Source organism: Cupressus sempervirens, chromosome 4 (genome assembly GCF_028749045.1).
Source record: "Cupressus sempervirens isolate cs-2001-9-10 chromosome 4, ASM2874904v1, whole genome shotgun sequence".
Taxonomy (NCBI): domain Eukaryota; kingdom Viridiplantae; phylum Streptophyta; class Pinopsida; order Cupressales; family Cupressaceae; genus Cupressus; species Cupressus sempervirens.
Genome location: NC_143121.1, coordinates 704,558,316 through 704,576,586, shown reverse-complemented (window position 1 = coordinate 704,576,586; position 18,271 = coordinate 704,558,316). Strand labels below are relative to the sequence as shown.

At 35.4% G+C, this 18,271-nt stretch overlaps 1 long non-coding RNA gene across 3 annotated transcripts in view; it reads right to left on the bottom strand.

The window, feature by feature from the left end:
• The window catches only part of LOC149563207 (uncharacterized), a 100,693-nt gene that overhangs the window by 46,439 nt on the left and 35,983 nt on the right, over positions 1–18,271 (bottom strand). The window lies entirely within an intron of this gene.

The window sequence follows — 18,271 nt, the reverse complement described above, 5'->3', positions numbered from 1 at the left end:
AAGTCAATATGTTGGTTCCAATGAGCTCAGTTGAGTTACAAGAGTTTGAGGATGCTCTCATTTTTTTTTTCGAGCATCCGATTAAAGCTCCAAGAATATTGGGGGGAGAGTCTATTTATAGTAATCACCCCATCGGTTCCATTCATCATCAGGATCACTTTGGTGTTGTCAAATTTCGATTATGATGCTTCTTCAGTGGTTTTCCCAAGATGGGTGAATTATTATTATTATTCATCTAAATACTTTGAGGTTGATATTTTTGTTGGTGTTGTTGGTTGGTTACCTCAATATCAAAGCTCATTCGAACTGGGACAAAAAAATTTAAATCGTGGGAACATGATGAGGACACAACCCAAGACAAAAATGAGCACAACAAGAAAGGGGGAATATTATTATTAGAAATGATATGCTATTACATTTAGTACAACAAAAATAGACTCCACGACATGCCCTATGGGCTTACAATGTTATCAGATTCTGGAGAAAACCCTTCTCATAGTACCTTCTCCCAAACTCTACCAAAAATTGTCTTTACAATGCCAGAAAGGTCCTTAAGTAAACCAAATTAGGTTTAGGGTTAGGAATACATTTTATAATATGTCATGTGGCATCCACCACCAAAATAAAAGGTTCTAGAAAACACATCAGAAGTCGGTGTAAAATTAGAAGAATCCAGAAATGGTAGTCCAACTTCTAGGAGGCATAACTTTTGATCCGAGCCTCCAATTGACAAACTGTTTACATTTCTGAAAAGCTCTCCAAATGCTCTATAGCCCTGTAGACCAGCTTTGCTTGTCTCCCATTTTTTGGGCCCGTACGAGGCCATTTAGCGCCTCAAATCTGACTTTGAAGTGCTCTTAGGAGGTCTCCAAGCAACTTAAAACTACAATAACTTTCAAACCGTAAAGCCTTTTAACCTGATTTCTTTTCTGGAGTGCTTTAAATTACAAGTGTAATCATCCCTCGAACTTACACCCTCTAATTCATTATAATTATGGCTCAATTACAAAATAACCTATTTTCTACATTGGCACGTATCCCAAGATGCTCAAAAACTCTAACCCAGAAAACCAATAGTAGAACTATGATAGTTGAAATCTTTATTTGACCCAAATGGGTATCCAGAAATGAAAACACTTTAAACAGGAACTAACACTAAGCATATTTTTGAGTGATACAGGATTGCCCTTACACCATTGGATGCTCCTACATTAAAACAAGAAACAGTGGCCTTATGTGTCAGAATATTAAGTTATGATGGAAAAAGTCATTTTCGTAGCCAAAAGCTATTAATAAATTAGATTATAATGGCACTTTATTATATTTTTATGTTGTGTGTGGAAAGCTTCTTAAGTGAAATTCATTTGGGAAACTTTGTGCCATTTGGAGATTATAAATATGAGTCCATTCGATGAGTAAGGCATCCGATTGAATATTTTCTTTCTTTGTTGTCTTTGTGACACTCCTGAAGTTTTGAAATTTCGTGCCCTTGCTGAAGTATAAGGGTTTGGGAGCTACAGTTGAAGTATTGTAGATTCAGTTCTAAAATTGCTTGACTAATTGTGTTGAGGTATACGATTTGTCATTTCTCCTACTGTATTAACTGTTGCTAAGGAGAAGTTTAATTTTTCTTGCTGTTGGAAGTTATTCTAAAATTTGTGAAAGGATTCACTGGAATAGTTATATCAAATTGTGTGTTGGTTAATTTATATCTATTTTTTGCTGTTATTTTCTATTTGCACTTTAGGAGCAGCATTTTCCAAATCTACAGTTGCATTTGTTTGTTGGAGAATTCTTTTGTTGTTGCTAGACTTCATTTCAAAGGGTTTCAAGGCAAGGCATGTCTTGTCTGTAAGTTCATGGATTGTAACTTCTGATTTTTCTGGGTATTGTTGATTTAGATAATAAAGGATATATTATCAACAAGGTTATTGATATTTTGTAAAAATACTCAGTATCTAAGTTGATATTAAAATCTGAAATTTTTAGCTACATATTCCCTATGTAATATCCAAATATTTGAGCTGAAATAATTATTGTAATATCTTTTATTTTTTTGGTATATTGTTGTATCATAAATTGCAAAACCTCAAAAACAAAAAAAGAAATCATTTCTTTGGCACAAATTGTTTGAGAGTCACCAGGGCTCATTATAGTGGTATCAAAGCTTGCTTGCAAAGTGTTTGACGAAATGTCAAACAACTAAATTATAAAAGAGTTTGGTGTTTGATGAAATTATAACCACTTGAGGTTATTACAAACACATTTAGTGCAACTAATCAATATGAATACACATTGGCCTTGGAATAAACAGTAGCTATGAAAAGAAATGAGGATTCATGGCAATATTGGTATGTAGCGATGCAACTGCAAACCCCAAAAATGGGAGAGTAAGAATGATGAGGGCAACTGTATATATGCAAGAAGGCTCCCCCGCATGTGTGTTCAGAGGTATCACATATCTTCAAGGTGAGTGGTGTTTGCATTCCTCCTTCTATAGCCCCAGGGGAATATATGGCCTCCCGTGCTCAGTTACAAAGGAAGACATCGATTACAAGAATAGCCTCATTAATTCAAAATTAAAGATGGATGTCAATATGCAGGTAGCCACCGCTCATCGATATGGAGTTATAATTAAACTTAAAGATTATATTTGTCCAAGGTTCAAAACAAACGTATTTATACACACACACACACACATTATGTCCTCATGCTATTTAATTCTACCTATAGTTGTACCTATATATGCATATATCTATATGTGTGTAATTTTGAGAGTACGTATAATTTATTTCTATCCTTATATTCTCTCTAGATACTCACGCATATATATATATATAAGTACAATTCATAGATATCATCGAAGTATCATGGTGGCATCATATATATGTGTGTGTGTGTGTGTGTGTGTGTGTGTGTGTGTGTGTGTGTGTGTGAAGTTTATAATGTTGATCACTTCTATGGTCTGAAAATAAGAGAGAGGTAATAGTTCTTTCTATGATATTAAATGTTTAGTATTTCTCTTCTTATAAAAAATGACCAAGTAGCTCATAGTATTGTCCAACACACACTCTTGCTTGCCTAGTCGTTTACCCTTAGCCATGGTGGTTCAAGACTCGTACTTATTTGCCCAGTGATGGTGGTGACCATGTGCCCAATTCTTTTCTAAGGATGCTTCCACCCCTTGACGCGCTCTTGCAAGGAATTTCTCCACAATTGTATCATACTCCTCAATATAATAATAATTGCCATAACAAGTTATTATCATAAACTATCATAATGGCTACCGCCATTTCACTTCCCATGAATTCATGATGAATAACCAACTTTCCAAAATAACATTAAAACATCATCATAACGGTTAACTAGCATGCCAACTTCATATGAAATTATAACAATTAACAATCTTACAATTTCACATGATCATTAACTAATTTTAACTATTAATTGACTTCACATGAAACCTCAACGACTATATGAACATTTCAAAAGGAGCCAAAATTGGGATGTAATAATGGCTCAGTGGCATAATTTGAGGCGTCAACGTGCACATGAAAGACTTTATCCCAATTAGGGAATGCTAGAATAGGAGCATCCAACAATCTTGATTTCAGTTCCTCGAAGGCTTCTCCTTGTTCCTTCATCCAGACGTATGGCTCCCCCTTCCTCGTGAGCCTGTCGAGCGGAAATGAAACTTGTGCAAAATATTTGATGAATCGATGCTAATATCTAATGTGGTTGAGGAAGGATTTAATGCCAGTCACATGTGTGGGGTCCTTCATCTCTACTATCACGCACTTTATTGGGTCCATTTTGAATCCTGCATTAGATACTATGTGCCCGACGAGCAACTTCCCTTGTGGCACCGTAAACCTTCTTTGAGTTAAGTGCCAAACGAGCTTGGCAACATTGTTCCACGCACTCTCCTAAGGCGGTAATATGGTTGTCTTCCCCGCTGAATATAGGGTTAGAGAGATTAATTGCATACAAGAAATAAAGTGTTCAACACAAAATGTAAAGAGAAGACAATGGTATTAGTTTCATTGCTCAGTTACCATACATAACTATATTCTATCCAACTATGTCGTGATCAAAATGGATAATGCATACATATAGTATCTGAGGGGGTGCTTGCTACAATCCAACACTAGTGGGATGTCTACTACCTGTGGCAATGTCATAGACACTGAGTCTATCAATAAGGCAGAAGCAACAGTTACCACGATCTCAGAACCAATCACTTCTAGCATCTCCAACATCTCAATTACTAGCCACCCTCGCACCTAGAAACAAGATCGAAAGCAGACAGAGCATCATGTCTGGATGTAGGCGAGGACAAGTTGTAATTCCTTCGTTCGAGTCATTGCATTCTGACCAATTACCCAACCCTTCTCCAACACAACCTCCATAGCCTTAATGTATGATATCGTCCTCTCAGTGTTCAAACCGTATTCGATTTTATCCTTGTCATATCCCCATTTTAAAATATAATTTTAATAATAATTAGATAATACAATGTTATTAAATAAATAGTGATAATAAAGTTATATTAAAATTAATACTAAAATAGGAAAATAGGCAATAATTATTATTTAATCTATATTATCAATGAAATAATATTTAGTATGATATTTTAAATAATTAAAAAATAATAAAACCTTAATGAGTAAATAAAGAAATAAAATTAAATACAAGAGACAATATTGTAGAAAGTATGTTAACTTTCTAATAGACTTTAGTAATAAATAATAATAAACACAAATAGGTAAGTAAATAAATAATATAAATTAACTAAATCTAATGAAAAATCAAGAGATGTTTAACAAATAGCCATGACTCCTTAAAAATAAGATATAAAGGGGAGGAGAGTTTATTTTAGAGAGAGGAAAAAAGAAGAGGAGAAGAGAGAGTTAAAAAAGGAAAAATGGAAGAGGAAAGTAATATGAAGAAAACAAGTGACTTTTTGAAAAGGTATGAATGATATTGAAAGGATGTAAACTTTCGAAAGGGTCATAATTATGAATAGTTATGAATCTTCAAAAATATTGTGCTTATAAAGTATTGGAACTTTTTCAAAGGATTAAAATTATGAAGTTTTGTGACTTTTCAAAGGAATTGTATTATGAAAGGTTGTGACTCTTGGAAAAGAATAAGGTAAGAAAGTATATTTTTGGATTATATTTGTTTAATCATGTTTACAAATTTATTTCTATTAATAAATCATACCTGTGGAATATATTGTGTTGGTTCATGGGGTTAACACCATGGATACTAATGAAAGTCGAAGCATGGAGCATGAGATATTTAAGATCTCCATTGTTCGCCATGGCCGAGAATCGATATCGAAGCATGGAGCATGGAGTTATTAAGATATCTATTGTCCACCATGGTCAATAATCGATGTGCCAAAATATTCTGATGTTGTCAACATATGCATGTGTAGTGTTTGATAGAGGATGCCCATCCAAGAAGAGTCCTACAGGGTGCGCTCCCAGAAGACAACAAAGTAGCTATGAGCTAGGAGGACCAACTTGGAAATGTCCGTAGGATTAAGGTTAATTACAGGGTAGAATAATATAATTAGTTTTTTTATTGTTGTGATTCTAACCATTATTTTGCAGGTATTTCTTGTCCCAAACTAACCCTAATAGTGGGGACATTACAAACCTCTTCTACCTGCTCAACATCTACCTTTGTTCCTCTTGTCACTATTAATTCCACATCCGGTGCAACCTAATCACATGGCACATCCTCAAACTGTAGACTTCCCCCATCCCGTGGGGATGCAATCGCTGATGTGTGAGCTCAAGCATCTTCCCTTCTGAGGGTTGAATGGAGGTCCAACTTTTGTAGGGGTAACTCAGAGCTACTACTGTAAAACCATGCTAGCACGATCCATCACCAGTGGGATGTATGCTACCTCTAGAGGTGCCATTTAAAGTGGATCTATCAATAAGGCAGAAGCAACAATTATCACGGCCTCGAAACCAATCACCTCCAGCCTGACCTAAGGTTCCAATGGTGTACTGTATTATGTCTATGACATGTCCATCTCTTCACCCACTGGTGCAAATTTTTTGCTCCTTCCATGAGAACTACATCAACCACATGTGTTGTCCTGAACAACCTCCGCTATCTGGATCTTCTTCTCAAGAATGTCTACCGAGGATGCCACATCTACAATTTCCATTCCTATGGCCTCAGGAGAAGCTTCCTCAATTATTGCCACTCTCTTTGTCTCCCCTACCTCTACCTCTATAGGAACCACCAGGGTAGTTCCCACTGCTGCAGTTTCAGGCACTGAGGAAACCCTCACAATTGTCACCAATGATGGCCTCATATCAATCGGTGCCCTCGTTTGTCTAAATGGAAAAATAGAAGGCAATGCAGTGGTAGGCACTAAGTGTGCTAAATTGGGTAGCATAGAGTGTCTAAAGAATGCCCAAGGTGCTAACACGACCTCTGTCTCATCTTCCTCGTCCTCCTTTGTTGCATTGTTGTCCCCTTGCAAAGCACTCTCGCTACTATTTGTGGTATCCTCCCTTTCGCTATCTGTGTCGCCATGGACATCTAACTCATGTCTCATCTTCTTCCGAGGCTTCAGTCGTGTCCATGTTGAGTTCACCACCCACATCCTTACAAAAATTGCGGCGAAGCAACATACAGTAAGAAGTAGGTATATCTACAACAAAGACAGTCATTTTAATCTTCTTGTCCAGGAAGGATGCAAACGCAAACTGAGTGTCTTTGATTTTTCTTGTCAATGATACTTTCTTCTTCTCCGTGGAATAGCAAATACCAAAGGATTTAGGTCAAGGTTAGCCCCAAGGCATATGCCACTTTAGCCAGCATTACATTATCAAAGGCACTAGAATCTACCACACAATTACTTAGCTTGAAACCATTGATCAAGAGGGAAAGGTTGAAAGGTTCAATCTTTCCTCGAACTGAGGATGGAATAGTGACTAAGTTATTTGGCATGCTCTTAGTTTCAGGGGAAGTCACGTGAGGTTGGCCAAGTTGTAATTCTTTACAATATAGTGGTATAACTATATGTGCCCATAAGTGGTATATGAGGATTAATCCAGGTTTTGCAAATGTTGCCTAAGCGGATTCCGGTTTCGGAATTTAGGGTCTATAAAACTCAAAATCTTTATTTAAATTTATTGATGATGCTCTCAATAGTTAGTTATGAATTTTCCATTTAATTGATTGTAACTGTTAATCTCATTTACATGAACATAATTGTTATGACTGTCTTCCTATGAATATGAAGTGGTAACTGTATTTTTACGATATGCTTGTTGTTAGTTAAGACCCGGAAATAGTGGATGTTACATATGATATCATAGCTCTAGGTTCAGCATTGAACCTTGGGCCCAACACTATTTTAGAGGAACTGATAATGTAATATTGAATGAGATTTATTTTGCATAACTGAAAATTTTGCAATGTAAGTTGGAAATATCATACCAAGGATCATCCAGAATAGTCGAGAAAGGCTGAGATGATGGTGTAGTCCATATGAAATGGACAAATGGACAAATTTGCAAAATCATAAAGATGAATCCAAATTAAGGAAAATAACATAATTGGAAAGTCGAGAGGCAGTAATTGGGATATTCATTTGCCCATCTAAATCCTTGACCAAGGTAGATTAAAAGGCATGCTTGCCTAAATGGATCACTAAGAGGTCAGTGGTGCCACCTGACAAAGAAAAGGTTGGTGGAGGAATATTCTCCACCTTGTCTGTTGCTGAGTGGACACTTTTAACACTAGGATGCTCGGATGGCAAGACCAGAATAGTATGTGTATCTTATCCCAAGAGGGAAGGTCATTCTCAGTAGATAATGAGAAGATTACACTAGGTCCAAATGTCGAAGCTTGCACAATGCAAACCTGTTTCTATAAACCTTGATGCGGTGTTATTTAAACCTTGATGGTGAATAGATATTTCTTTTCAATTGCATGTTTCAGCATTATACTTTATGGAATTACATTCCTATTCATATGAAATGGTAGTTAACATTTTGTTATCAATTTTTAGACTTGAACTGAAGGAAAAATAAAATTGTGAACCATGATTTTGAGAATTCTTTTAACTTGAAAATGATAATCCTTTTTAATGTTGATTAAATGACAAGAAGGCTACTTTGTGCTCCAATAGGAGTAAACACACTTGCATAACTGAAAATATTAATGCTTATTTATAGATGTAACTTTTGCTTGACTAGAATTTTTTCTTGAAACATTATGGTGACAAGATGGACATGAAAGCCTAGGTCACACGAATGGGAAAGGTAAATTCTCAAATATTTACACGCTATTGACGAGCACACCCAGATGATCTACTCGATAAAAATCCTATGTAAATTTGTTCAGATACTTATGATCAATTCATGACCCAAGGATGGGTTGAGCTAAGAAATTCCGGCATGAAAGCTAGAGTTCGATGGAAATGTAAGAGTTTTGTGGATAGATAGGACTCAGGGTCTAAGCCACAATTAGAACATGGTGGACAAAGCATAAAAGCGTCAAGGCCACACCCCCGTCTCATGTATTGCGTGTGGGCATGTAGTCTAAGTGCTAGGAGAATGGGATACAGATAATGTGGTACTATGTCTATCCTAACCTCTATGATTTGGATTGGATGTATGGTGATCTTTCATAGTATAACATGTTTTAACCTTTTGACACATTGTTATGCATACACATGTGATATTGATTTTATATGGTAAAATATGACATACGGAGTTGTTTTATATTGTTTTGGAGATAAAGTATATTTCTAGCATGAATTGATTATTCTAATGAAATGTTATTGTGATAAGATGGTCATGAAGGCCGAGGTTACATAAATGGAAACATGGATCCACTAACCTTTTTTCAAATGATCTATGAGCTTACAAGGATGATCTACTCATTAACGAGTACCATATGTCAGATGGTATGTAGGAGTAATTTAAATTATGTGATCAAGTTGTGATCTAGAACATGCTAGTTGAGGAATTATAATTTTGAATACTTATCTTACTCTCAATTATTGAACACTAAAAAATTCTCTTATATGAGATATCAATATGAGAATTGAAATAAAGATCTTGTGAGTGTCTACATGAGTATGACAAGAATATGAAATAAAATATCCTAAAACATGATCAACTCAAGTGATGTTGGTGTGACCACAAGTATAATAAAGTAAACTCAGGTGAGTGTGTTTTATTTTTTATTTTATGATATCATGCAAGCATTTTGCTACAAGAATTGAGGTAAAGGAACAATAGACCTTGATTATTTATCATGACTTAAGACTTTGATTCAATTTTGAAATGAAATGATTTCATGATGCTATATATACATCTTGTATTTGAAATATTCTTTTAGCGTTTAAAATTGCAGAGATCATCGGGGACGATGAAACACAAGGGGAAGGGTATGTTACATCCCAATTTTAAATACTCTTTTATAGTGTTCATTAAAAATCCAAAGTTCATCGAGGACGATGAAACACAAGGAGAAGGGTGTGTTATATCCCAATTTTAAATGCTCCTTTATTGTGTTCGTTAAAAATTCAAAGTTCATCGAGAACGATGAAAAACAAAGGGAAAGGTATGTTACATCCCAATTTTTTGCTCAATTTAAAAAAATTCATATAGTCGTTGAGATTTTCTATGAAGTCAGTCAACAAGTAAAATTAGTCACAATCATGTGAAATAGTAAGATGGTTAATCGTTATAATTTCATATAAAGTTGGCATGCTAGTTAACCGTTATGATGATACTTAAATGTTATCTTGGAAGATTGGTTATTCATCATGAATCCATAGGAAGTGAAATGGCAGTGAATTGCTATGATAGTTTATGATTAAGAACTTGTTATGGTAATTATTATTATATTGAGGAATATGATTTAATTGTGGAGAATTTCTTTGTAGGGAGCACACCAAAGGGGTGGAATCATTGTCAGAAAAGAATTGGGCACAGGGGCACCACCATCACTAAGAAAATAGGTATGAATCTTGAATCGCCATGGCTAAGGGCAAATGACTAGGCAAGCAAGAGTGTACATTGGGCAATACCATGAGCTACTTGGTCAATTTTTATAACAAATAAATATTATATTAAACATTTAATATCATGATAAGCACTAGTACCTCTCTATTGTTATGAGACACTGGCAATCAATTATTATGAATTAATATACATACGTGTATATATATATATATATAAATGTAAGATGCCACCATGTTACTAGGATGATATCTATAAATCGTACTTACAAATATGTATGTATGTATGTATGTATGTATGTATGTATGTATGTATATATATATATATATATATATGTATATTTATGTGCATATATAAAGAGAATATGATGTTAGAAATAAACCATATTCTCTAAACTACACACGTATATAGATATGCGTATACTTATAGGTGCAATCTTAGATAAAACAAATAGTATGATGATATCATATATTTAAAATTTGAAATTGTATATATGCATACACACACACACATATAATATCTTAAGAAATAGAACTTATGATAAATTTTAAACATATAATTTTAAACATATAAGGCTCTATGGGATACAATGCATCAAGTGGTCTTTATTTTTGTGTGTCTTGCAATAAACCAAGCATATACCAATTGACTACCTTGTCTCAATCTTCCTTCTCGTAGTACTACCATAGATCGGGCCATTTAGAGCCACACGTTGATGGCAAAGACAGAACCAAAATTTTCATAGGCATTTTCCTTTATGATCAGGTTATGTTTTATTTAAATTCCAAGTCTCTTTCACCATGTTTTTACTATGAGAATATGTTGTGGCTGCATTGAAAATATCTTTGTCAAGCTTTATAGTTGTCCATCCCTAAGGCTTGATATGCAGAGACCTTGTATATTTTTACTAAAAATTGAGTATGAGTTCTATAACAAAGTTTGATTATCAAAGAAGGATACGAGAATGTACATGTTAGTACTCCTTGTATATCAGATGTTGAAAATCATTCCAAGATCAACATGTGATAAAATCTTAGTATAATGTAATAGTCTCCAAGGACTCGCCTTGGGCTGGTGAAGCCAATGAAAGAGGGTGGAGAGGAGAGGATTCCTGCAAATAAAAAGTAACAACAAAATCAGAACTCCATATATGAACATTTAACTTTTAAGATGGTTATTAAAAAGATTCAAGTCAGCTCATGATTGTTCAAGTATACTTAGTTGTAAAGTCGAGTGATGAAATTAAGTACCAAGATGCTCAGTGGCTGAACAAGGTGTTCCATGTCTATTCCAAGTAGGGAGAGCCTTTCTCAGATGAGATTTTGTAGGAACATTTTAAGGGTCCGCAATTGTGAGGTTAAGCCTGTGACAATTTTCCCCTCTCCACCAGATGTCGGGATATGCACAAGGTAGAGATAAGTTATGCGTTCAACATCTATTGGTAATAGGTGTTTTACTTTTATGATATTTGAAAGTAAAAGTTGAAGAAATGTTAGATTGACTTATATCGTTGAATTAGTTATTTCCTTAAATGAAATTGGCTTTCCTCGCCATTATAAACAGCAACGGTTAGATCAATTGATCTTCCATTTGAACAAGAAATGTATATGTATGCATGAGATAGGCTTATCTGATGGTTGTTATTTCTGATGTAGGAACATCCTGGGTTTGCATCACCCAAAAATATTTTATTTTTCAGTCTTTTCTATTTTAATAAGGACTAGTAGACAGGGTGGTTACTATTTATGGGAACTTGCTATTTTTAATAAATTTGTCATACGAGTTTGGAATGTTCTCACTTTCTCCAGGAAGATTCATTTTACAAATATACGCCTACCATAAAAATCGCATTGCTCCAGCTTAAGTATCAGAGAAGTTGTTGCCAATATTGGGTGGAAAAATTTGTAGAAAAATCTGCAGGCTCACCGTTGGAGGCCTTAGAGTGCTCGGATGAGGTCCGAAAACTCAAAGGAAAAGTACTAGCATTGTTCCCAGCCTATAGATCAAGAGCTGGCATTTTCGAAAAGTGGTTATAAGAGCCAATCGGAGCAACGGTTCGTGAGTTATGGCCTTCAGAAGTTGGGCTACCAAAATTTCTAAAATAATTTGTCAAAGATGTATTTGGCCGACTCTATGTATTGTTAGAGTCTGTCGGCCCTAGGTATTAAGTTTGAGCATTTAGAACCTTCCTAGGTGACATAAAATTGCCTATTTAAGAAAGGCCCGAACATTGTCTAGGACAACTCTGGGTGATAGTTCGCAGCACTGTCTTGCAGATTATTGTGATAAAGGCGCCCATTTGGGTTAGCATATTGTAATTGAGAATTCTGTAATTCCACATTTGCAGTGATAATAAGAAGTTCATAATTGTTCTCGCGTTTGTTGTTGTTTCTTTGTTTTTGTTATGAGTTTATGGTATTAAGGGAAGTTCCCTGCATCAATTTTTGTCTTTCATTCATCTAAATAATGATTATAAATGTATCCTATAACTATATGTTATTGCCATAGTTAACAACAAAAAAAAAAGGGATGATACATTGGTATTTTATGTCCTAAATGGAATCTGTCATCCTAATACGGTGGTATTTGATGCGTGAAATGGTACTTGTCTTTACAATATAGTGGTATAACTATTTGTGCCCTAAGTGGTATATGTGGATTAACCTAGGTTTTGCAAATGTTGCCTAGGCAGATTCCAATTTCAAAATTTAGGATCTATAAAACTCAAATTTTTTATTTAGATTTATTGATGACGCTATCAATTGTTAGTTATGAAATTTTTGTTTAATTGGTGGTAACCATTAATCTCACATACACGAAAAAAACTATTATAATTATCTTCTCATGAATATGAAATAGTAATTGTATTTCTATCATATGTTAATTGTTAGTTAAGACTCAGAAATAATGGATGCTACATAAGGTATCAGAGCTCTGGGTTTGGCACTAAACTTTGGGCCCAACACTGTTTTAGACAAACTGGTAATATAATGTTGAATGAGATTTATTTTGCATAACTAAATATTTTACAATGCAAACTAGAAAAATCACACCAGGGATCATCCAAAATAGCTGAGAAAGGATGAGATGATGGTGTGGTCCATATGAAATGGACAAATGGATAAATTTGCAAAATCATAAAGATGAATCCGAACTAAGGAAAATAATATGATTGGCAAGTCAAGCGGTGGTGATTGGTTTGTTCATTTGCAGATCTAAATCCTTAGTCAAGGTAGATTAAAAGGCATGCTTGCCTAAATGGATCACTAAGAGGTCGGTGGTGTCACCTGTCAGAGAGAAGGTTGGTGGAGGTATATCCTCGACCTTGTCTATTACTAAGCAGACACTTACACCGAGATGCCAGGATGGCAGGACCAGAATGGTACATTTGCCTTATCCCAAGAAGATTACACTAGGTCCAAATGCCGAGGCTTGCACAATGCAAACCAGTTTCTATAAACCATTATGCGGTGTTATCTAAACCTTGATGGTAATTAGATATTTCTTTTCATTACATGTTTTCAACATTATATTTTATGCAATTACATTTCTATTCATATGAAATGGTAGTTAATATTTTGTTATCCATTTTTTGACTTGAACGGAAAGAAAAATAAAATTGTGAACCATGATTTTGAGAATTCTTTTAACTTGAAAATGATAATCTTTTCTAATGTTGATTAGATGACAAGAAGGCTATTTTGTGCTCCAATAGGAGTAAGCACACTTGCATAACTAAAAATATCAATGCTTATTTATAGATGTAACTTTTGTTTAACTAGAATTTTTCCTTGAAACATTACTGTGACAAGATGGGCATAAAAGCCTAGGTCATACGAATAGGAAAGGTAAATTTCCAAATATTTACAGGCAATTGGCAAGCACACCCAGATGATTTACTCGATAAGAAACCTATGTAAATTTGTTTCAGATGCTTATGATCAATTCATGACCCAAGGATGGGTTGAGCTAAGAAATTTCAGCATGAAAGGTGGAGTTCCATGGAAATGTAAGAGTTTTGTGGATAGATAGGACTCAAGGTTAAGATTGCATGTGCTTACATGATTGGACTTGTTGATGTTGTCCACGTGGCCCAATCATATGTATTTGAAGACGACCAGGATATATTGAAGTTCCTCCAAAGTGAAGAAAAATACCATGGATAGGAATTGGATTGTAGTGCTTTGGTTGAGAATGTAGATGGGAAGAGTACAATTTTTGGACAAGGAATCCTGTAGCACAAGACAAATAAGGTACCCAAGGGACTGGTGGTATTAGAAAGTGTCTTTCACTGTCAAGATAGAGTTCAATTAGAAGTCAATGACAAAAAAGCAAAGGAATTAAAGGAAATAAATTTTGGAATTATTGAATCTCCTAAGAACGTCTATATAGGTAAGAAGTTGTCTCCCACTATAAGAAAATCTCTAATTGATTTATTGAGAAAATTTAGACATGTTTTTGCATGGTTACATGATGATTTAAAACATGTTATTCGATTGAAAGAAAATGATAAAACTTTTAGGCAAAAATAGAGATCCATCAATCCCACCTTAGCCTCAACAATGCAAGAACTGATGAAAGTTAGGGATGGAGAAATTATAAAGCCTATCATGCACTCCACATGGGTTTCAAATTTGGTGCCTCTTTGAAAAAAGAATGGAGATATTAGGTTGTGTGTAGATTTTAGGAGCCTAAATATTGCTTCCCTATAAGATAATTATGGCTTGCCAAATATGGAGGCAATGATGTAGTAGGTCACTGGTTCAAAATTAATGTTAATGATGGATGGATTTTCGGGCTACAACCAGGTGTTAGTATATGAAACTGAGAAATATAAAACTGCCTTTACAACACGTTGGGATACTTGTGTATATTAGAACGCATTTTGGCCTAACTAATGCTGAAGCAACCTTCCACAAAGCTATGGATTTTGCTTTTGTAGACTTTATAGATAAATTTATGATGAAATATCGGAATGACTTGACTGCTTACTCCAAGGGTGCAGATGATCACTATAGACACTTCGAGAAAAAATTTATTAAAGCTTTGGAGTATGGAGTTTCCCTCAATCCAAGGAAATGTGCGTTTGGAGTAAGCACGGATCCTAGAGGAGTAGCTGCTATAGACAAAATTCCTAGACCAAAAAATGTGAAAGGAATTCAATCTTTCTTTGGATAGGTAAATTTCTTGAGAAGATTTGTAACAAATTGTGCTGAAATTAGTAGACCAATTTCAAAAAAAGCTCAAAAAAGGAGCACAGATCAGGTGGGATAGGGAACCCTCAATTGCATTTCAAAGTATCAAAGAAGCATTTAAGAATGTACATGTATTGAGCAGTGTTACGGGACTCAGACTCGCCTCTGACTCGGAAAGTCAAAATCAGACTCAAACTCGGACTCGGCAAGGACTCGAAAAATTGAAAAACTCGTGAAATTCAAAGATTTTTAAGGATTTTAAGATTGTTTCATGCATCTTTTAGTCAATTAACATCAAATACACAATAATTGAGATAAATAGAAGCTACTTAATACACACAATTTTGCATAGATCACATAAGTATAAAAGCAAATTTTTGAAGGAAAAAAAATTAAATAACATAATATAAAGTTATAAACTATAAAGTAATAAACATAGTGTCACTCCAATATCAAAGACTCAAATGTCTACAACATTCATAGATTACAAAATCCATGGTATCAAATTCAAATGTTCAAAACATATATCAAAATAACAACTAGAGTCATCCTCTATATCCTCCTACGAGTGCGCCTAAGATAAGTCATGGAAGACTCTAGAGCCATCCTCTCTACCTGTGTCTAAGGCTGACCCTGAACCTCCTCCTCATCCTCATCATCATCATCCTCCTCACGCACATAATCCTCGTCATTAGCCTGGGATCCATCACTCCTAGCCTCAGGGTCCTCCACTCTGTCTCCTCGTGCTCTAGCCTCCTCAACTGCCATCGCTACTGCCTCAGCGTCTCGATCCACCTGATCTACCCACTCCACATCTTCATCACTGAAGACAGGATCATCCACCTCTATGTTCCACTCTGCATGAGGATCAACATTCTCTAATATAATCGGTGTTGTATCGGTGCTAAGGATCTATCTATGGCAAAGACGAAGGTTGTAGTGAACAAAGACAAGATCATTTAATTTTTGCACTGCCAACCTATTGCGCTTCTTTGAGTGTATGTGCTCAAAAAGACTCCAATTATGTTCGCATCCTGATGCACTAGATGGCTGGCCCAAGATGCGAATCGCAATCCTCTTTAAATTTGGCACCTTTATGCCAAACATCTCCCACCATGCATCTGAAACAAGAATTTTTTGAATCATATCAATCACTTTCAATTTATCAAATTAAGATGGTAATAGAATTACTATTAGAAATTAGGATATAGAATCAAAGATTTTTAGTATTTACCAGGCATCAATGCTGTCCTATTTTTCTTGCACAACTCTCGTGCAAATAAGTCCCCTTGAGCTTTCTTAAATAGCTCAATCCCACGGACTATATCTATGCCAACTGCTGAATCAGGTGACATTCTCTCTACAACATTGTAGAGGCCACTCCACACCTCATCATCGGCCTTGAAATGTGGGCTGAATTGGTATGTTGGATTAAGGAAGTAGGCCGCTGAATGTATAGGCTTGTGAAGTAGATTGTGCCATCGTCTATCAATGACATCCCATATAGGCCCATACCTATCTCGATTCCCTGCAAAAAAAGAGCGAATGGCCTCCTTCACCCTATCCATGCCCTCATAAATGTAGCCCATTGAGGGCTCCTCTCTATCAGTAGTTCGTAGGAGAACAATAAGCGGCTTTACAAACTGCAATCATTATGAAAGTTGGAAAAGAAATAATCAGCTTTAAGTTTTTCTTTAAAAAATCAACAATAATTTATAACATAATTTCATAAACAAAATAAAGTTGAAATGAGGACAAAAAGGAAAATTACCGTCACAATATCTGCAGTCGGTGTCCAAAAAGAAGGCTCGTCAAAAATATGATCAGCTGCAGCAATCCCTGCAGTGGTCTTTGCATATGATGATGCAAGCCACTCCTCACTGACAAACATGCGTCTCAAACCTCCCTTTGAATCAAGCAAAGATTTCAATGTGAGGAAGTTGGTTGCAAATCTAGTGACCCCTAGACGAGACAACTCCCTTTGCTCATTGTGTTTCCTCATTAGGTTGAGGACCCGTGTATGATTATATATGAATTTGCATACACTCCTTCCTCGCTCTATAACTGTTTTGATCCAAAGGAGTTTACCAAGATCCTCTAACATGAGGTCAATGCAGTGAGCACCACAAGGGGTCCAAAATAGGTGAGGGTGTCTCTCCATAAGAAGCAGCAACATAATTTGCTGCATTATCAATAACCATTTGCACCACATTCTCCTCACCCACATCCTTTATCACTTCATCCATTATCCCACAAAGATATTCAGCATTCTTTGTTTTTCCTGAGGCATCAATGGATTTCAAAAAACCCGTGGCACCTGAAGAAAAAAAACAAATTAGTATAATGATTAATGATGAATCATAATTTATAAATTCAAAATTTATAAACTTAATCACTTAAGTACAAGTTCTACTTCTAAATTTTTAATGTCTAAGACTCTAAGTACAATTACAGTTTACTTGATGAAGAAACAAGAAAGTTGAGGAGTGTTCTACTTCTTCTATTAGTCCAACCATCAGTCATGATGGTGCAACCTTGTTTCTTCCACATCTCACGCTGCTCCGTGATTTCAACTTGTACATCAGCCACCCTTTGGTTCAAAATAGGGCCTCCTAGGTCTTCAGCACTAGGGGCTTTGAACCCCAGACCACAAACAGCAACAACATCGATTCCAATTTGCCAATAAGGGGACCTAAAACAAATAGAATAAAATTTAAAGTTAAACAAATTAGTATATTATAAATAAATTTGAAAACAAAATACAAATTAAAATAAACATATTATTGAAAGCTGGAAGTTGAAAGTTGAAACTTGTAACTTTGAAAGCAAGAGAAGACTTAAATTTAAATTTACATAAATAATTACCTTGCTGCATTGAATGAAATGTTGTTGTAGATGAGGAAGTCCCCAAGTGTCAATTTTGCATAATCATGTTTATCTTTGTTCCAACCCATGCCCTCAAGTGATGGTTGTGAACCTGGAGCCGTGCGTGGAGCAAACATTGAATCAAGTGTCGATTTTTGCTTATGAATGCAAGGCCCAATGCTCACACTCATAGAAGCAGTG